Source organism: Ictidomys tridecemlineatus, chromosome 13, assembly GCF_052094955.1.
Source record: "Ictidomys tridecemlineatus isolate mIctTri1 chromosome 13, mIctTri1.hap1, whole genome shotgun sequence".
Taxonomy (NCBI): domain Eukaryota; kingdom Metazoa; phylum Chordata; class Mammalia; order Rodentia; family Sciuridae; genus Ictidomys; species Ictidomys tridecemlineatus.
In genome coordinates, this window is record NC_135489.1 from 81,850,819 (window position 1) to 81,856,582 (window position 5,764).

General features: G+C 43.1%; 1 pseudogene; it reads left to right on the top strand.

Moving 5' to 3' along the window:
• Positions 1 to 3,660: 3,660 nt before the first annotated feature.
• LOC144370191 (transcription factor AP-2 gamma pseudogene) lies at positions 3,661 to 5,150 on the top strand (annotated as a pseudogene).
• Positions 5,151 to 5,764: the final 614 nt, after the last annotated feature.

Sequence of the window (5,764 nt, forward strand, 5' to 3'; positions counted from 1 at the left end):
AACATGGGAGGAACAGACGAACTCTAGATAGGGAAGAGGGGTGGGAGGGGAAGGGGGAGAAGGGGGATGAAATCATGGTGTAATGTGATGGACATCATTATCCAAAGTACATGTATGAAGACACGAATTGGCATGAATATACTTTGCATACAATCAGAGATATGAAAAATTGTGCTCTATATGTGTAATATAAATTGTAAGGCATTCTGCTATCATATATAAGAAAAATTAATTTAAATAGAATAAAGACATACCTTCCCACCCCACCTCCCCCCCCCAAAAAAAAGAAAACAAAAACCAAAATGCTTGGGGCCAGAAGACATTTCAAATTTTTTCAGGATTTTAAAATATTTGCATATACATAATGAGATGTCTTCAGGACAGGACCAAAGTCTAATGTATGTTTCACATACACCTTCTATAAGTATTCTGAAGGCAATTTTACACACTATTTTTAGATTGCCTGCATTTTGACTGCCATCTGTCACATGAGGTAGGGCATGGAATTTTCCATTCATAGCAACATGCCCAAAACTCTAAAGGTTACAAATTCTGAAGCATTTCAGATTTCAGGTTTTCAGAGTACAGATGCTCAGTCTGTACTAGCAAACCAATCCAGATCCAAGAACTGTAGACCAAAAGCATAATAGGAGCTTTAGACATAATGATCAGGTGAGATTTATTCCAAGAATGCAAGAGAAGTTCAACATACTATAATCAAAGTAATACACTACATCCATAGAATAAAGAAAAAATTCTTAAAATCATAAGATCATCTTAACTAATGTAGAAAAAGCATATGACAAAGCCTAACTCTCTTGGATGATTATAAAATAATTAAAGCAACAACTAGTAAGAGATAGAAACTTTAACTCAACCTGATAAAGGGCATTTATGAGAAACCACAGCTGACATCACCAGATTCAGCAATGAAAGTGAAAGTCTTTCTCAAAGATAAGGAATGAGAAGAATGCCTATTTTCACCACAACCACATTAACATGGTACAGGAAGTTCTAGCCAAGTCAATTAGGCGAAAAGGAAAGAAAAGGAAACAGAAAGTAAGTATCATACAAATTTGCAAGAAAGAAGTAATTCCCACTCATAAAGGACATAATCCTATAAAGAGAAAATCAGATCCAAAAAAAGCGCTAATAAAGGAATTCAGGAAAGTTCACATAATTACAGACTGACAATGAACAACCCAAAAATGAAATTAGAAAACACAATTTGCAACAAATCAAAAACAATGAACTTGAAATTCCACTTTGCAGTTCAGCATAAGAAGCCAGAAATTGTCACTCAATTCTAACCAAAAAAAAAAAAAACCTGAAGAAACTGAATAAACAATAATTTATCGTAGAACTATGAGAAAAGAGAGGCCTACCAGGACTAACTGCTGCCGCCCCCCAAAATTAATGAGACAGAGAATTGTGGCTTGTCTGAGCAGAAGTTCAAAGATATAAACCTCAGTGCAGGGGTTGTAGCTCAGTGGCAGAGCACTTGCCTCACATGTGTGAAGCACTGGGTTCGATTCTCAGCACTGCATATAAATAAATGAATAAAACAAAGGTCCATCAACCACTAAAAAATAAAATAAGTATATAAATAATATAAAATAAAAAGGCATAAATCTCCACAAGAACTACTGCTGAGGTATGGAAACTGGAGCAAACTGCTGAAGTTTCATATGGACAAGTATGAGAGAGAAAAACTCCAGAGAAATCCAGTCACCAGCTAAGGAAAGATTGTTTGAGCTTCAGGATAGCACAACAGAAATCACCCAAACTGGAAAACAAAAAGAAAGAAAATGATACCAAATCCAAGAACTGTAGACCAAAAGCAGTAACACACACAATGAGAACTCCAGAAAGAAAAAGAGAGAAAAGAAAAAACTAACCAAGCTGGGTGCGGTGGCATATACCATTTGAGGCCAGCCTTGGCAAGACCCTGTCTCAAAATAAAAAATAAAAAGGGCTGAAGATGTGGTCCACTTTTTACTGGGTTCCATCCCCAGTGCAAAATATAAATACACATATGCATAAATATACATATAATTACATATATATTTGAAACTATAATGATCAATAATATCAAATTAATGACAGACACTAACCCACTGATTCAGGAAAGGCATAGAAGATCAGGAGGATGAATACCCAAAACACTACATCCCGACACATCATTTTCAAATTCTAGAACATCAAAGACAAAGAAAAAAAATCCTGAAAGAGGTCAGAGAATCAAAATTTCAACTAAAAGGGGCAAAGAAAAAAATTATAGACAACTTATCCTCAGAAATGAGGTAAGCAAGAGGAGATTGGAGTGAAATACAGTCATGCCTATACCATGTGAGAACATTCCAGTCAATGACAGATCACATAAACAACAGTGGTTCCACAGATTATAACTAATTTAAACTTTCCTATCAGCTAGTGATGTCAAATCCATCCCAGTACTGCAGCACAATACATAACTCACATATTTCTGATGATTTTGACATAAACAAATCTACTGTGCCACTGGTCATATGAAAGTATAGCACATATAATTATGTATAGCAAATAAATTCTTGATAATAGTAATAAATGACTGCTACTGGTCTATGTATTTACTATGCTATTTCTTCAATCATTATTTTAGAGTGCACTCCTTCTACTAGCACACTATGTTACAATGGCAGTAACCACATATATCACACGTTTAACACATCTCATGATTTCCATCATTTTTTCTCATGCTTAATTTAATCTCAAATTATTTTGTTCATCATGGCCCTAGGAGCTACAAGCAAAACACACACACACACACACACACACACACACACACAATACATCCTATATAAACAGCAGGCTATGTAGGCTATTACATCAACGTTTATGTACACTGTATGATGTTCACACAATGACAAAATTACCTAATGACATAGTTCTCAAAATGTGTGCCCCATTAAGCAACATATGACTATAGTTAAAGTGTTGAGAGGGGGGAAAAAACCTCCAACTTAGAATTCTTAAAACTGTAAAAATATCCTTTGAAAGCAAAACAGAAGTAAGCCTTTCTCAGATTAAAAGAGAAAAAAAGAAGTTGAGGAAATATATTGCCAGTAGATCTGCCTGCAAAAATTAGTAGAAGAAATTATTTATACAAGAAGTAAAATCAAGAACCAACAAATGGGATGGATCAAACTGAAAAACTTCCTCAGAACAAAAAAACAATCAAGAACATAAGAGAGAGCCTACAGAATGGGAGAGAATCTGACACTTCCACCTCAAATATAGCACTAATTTCCAGGATACACAAAAAACTCAAAAACCTAACACCAAAAAACAAACTCAAGCAATAAATGGGCAAAGGAACTGAACAAACACTTCACAGAAGAGATAAAAATGGTCAAAAAATATGTGAAAAAAAAATGTTCAACATCTCTAGCAATTAGAGAAATGCAAATTAAAACTACACTGAGATTCCAAGTCACTCCAATCAGAATGGCAATTATCAAGAATATAAGTAGCGACTCCAACACGTGCGGGCTGAAGAGCGAGCGCGCTCTACTAGGCGTTTGCCGCAGGCCGACTCACCCCGGGATCGCAGGCTGCTGCCTCTACCCAGCGCTTACCTGGCTTGGGACCCGAGGTCCTGAGCAGGCGCCTCTGAGCGTCGTGGCCACCGAAGCGTCCAGACCTTCGCCGCTGGGCTCGGCGGACTCATCCCCCCATGATCGCCAAGATGCGAGTAGCAACGGGAACCCGCGCATCCCCCACCTCTCCTTGGCCGGGCAGGGCAGCATCTTTACAGCTCCGCACCGCCGCTGTCCCACACTGGAGTCGCCGAATACCAGCCGCCACCCTACTTTCCACCGCCTACCAGCAGCTGGCTTACTCTCAGTCGGCAGATCCCTACTCGCATCTGGGCGAAGCCTACGCTGCGGCCATCAACCCCCTGCACCAGCCTGCGGCCGCCGGCAGCCAGCAGCAGGCCTGGCCCGGCCGCCAGAGCCAGGAGGGCGCAGCTCTGCCTTCGCACCTCGGGCGCCCAGCCAGCCTGCTCCCCCACCTCTCAGGGCTGGAGGGAGGTGCCGTGGGCGCCCGCAGGGATGCCTACCGCCGCTCGGACCTGCTGTTGCCCCACGCACACGCCTTGGACGCCGCGGGGCTGGCGGAGAACCTGGGGCTCCACGACATGGCTCACCAGATGCAAGAGGTGCAGAACGTTGACGACCCACACTTGCTTGGGCCCGATCAGACTGTAATCCGCAAAGGTCCCATTTCCATGACTAAGAACCCCCTAGGTCTCCCCTGTCAGAAGGAGCTGGTGGGGGCCCGTGATGAATCCCAGTGAAGTCTTCTGCTCGGTTCCAGGAAGACGGTCCCTCCTCAGCTCCACGTCCAAATACAAAGTGACGGTGGCTGAAGTGCAGAGGCGATTGTCACCGCCTGAATGTTTAAATGCCTCACTGCTGGGAGGTGTTCTCAGAAGAGCCAAGTCCAAAAATGGAGGCCCATCTTTGCGGGAGAAGTTGGACAAGATTGGGCTGAATCTTCCCGCTGGGAGTCGGAAAGCTGCTCACGTGACCCTCTTGACATCCTTGGTGGAAGGCGAAGCTGTTCACTTGGCCCGGGACTTTGCGTACGTCTGTGAAGCGGAGTTTCCTAGCAAGCCAGTGGCTGAATATTTAACCAGGCCTCACCTGGGAGGGCGAAATGAGATGGCGACGAGGAAGAATACGCTGCTGGCAGCTCAGCAAGTGTGTAAAGAATTCACGGACCTCCTCAATCAGGACCGAACGCCCAATGGCAACAACAGGCCCTCCCTGGTCTTGGAAACGAACATACAGAACTGCTTGTCTCATTTCAGCCTGATTACCCAAGGGTTTGGCAGCCAGGCCATCTGCGCCGCTGTGTCTGCGGTGCAGAACTACATCAAAGAAGCCCTGATTGTCACAGACAAATCCTATATGAACCCCGGAGACCAGAGTCCCGCAGATTCTAATAAGACCCTGGAGAAAATGGAGAAGCACAGGAAGTAAAATGGGGGTGAACAGAGGGCGGGAAGGGAAAGGACTGAGGAATCCTTCTCCACTGGGACAGACCAGGACGCCCCTCCTGCTGGGGGAGGAGCTTCCAACCTCCCCTATCCACCTATCCAAAGGCCTCCATCACTCGAGGCTTGTAGGATCTTGACCTGCCATCCTGGATCGCTGTGGCTTCCCCAGCACTGCAGTGTCTGACCTTGGACACAGGATCCCAAGGTGACAAGTACTGGTTTTTGTTTTACTTGTTGAGTGTTCATATTTTGGAACCCCATCCCTTCTTCTTCTGAAAGTGGAAACTTCTCATAAGTTCCCCAGGGCTGACAAGAAGCCATGCGCCTAGCTGTTGAAACATCCGATTGATGCGATTCAGATCAACGATGACTTATTTCCTTCAGTGTTAAGATATGGCTGGTTTTTATGTCCACTAAATATTGTTTTCAAAAATCAGTCTGTATCTACCTTCTTCGGTGATCGTGCCCTCCAGGAGGAGGCAGAGGTACCGCGTGCTGGGTGGCCAGTGAGCAGGTGCTGGGTGGTGCAAACCCGGGCTCACAGGGGCCTCTGGTTTGTAGGAAACTTGTAGAAACAATGCCTGCTGATGATTTCATTTTTCTTTTGTCTTTTTTTTAACTTTGAAAGTTAACTCTTTAAGTGGGTGACTCTTTGAAACGACAGGTTCCTGTAAGGTACTGAAGCTTTATTTGCATATTTATTTCAGATCTTGATTTTTG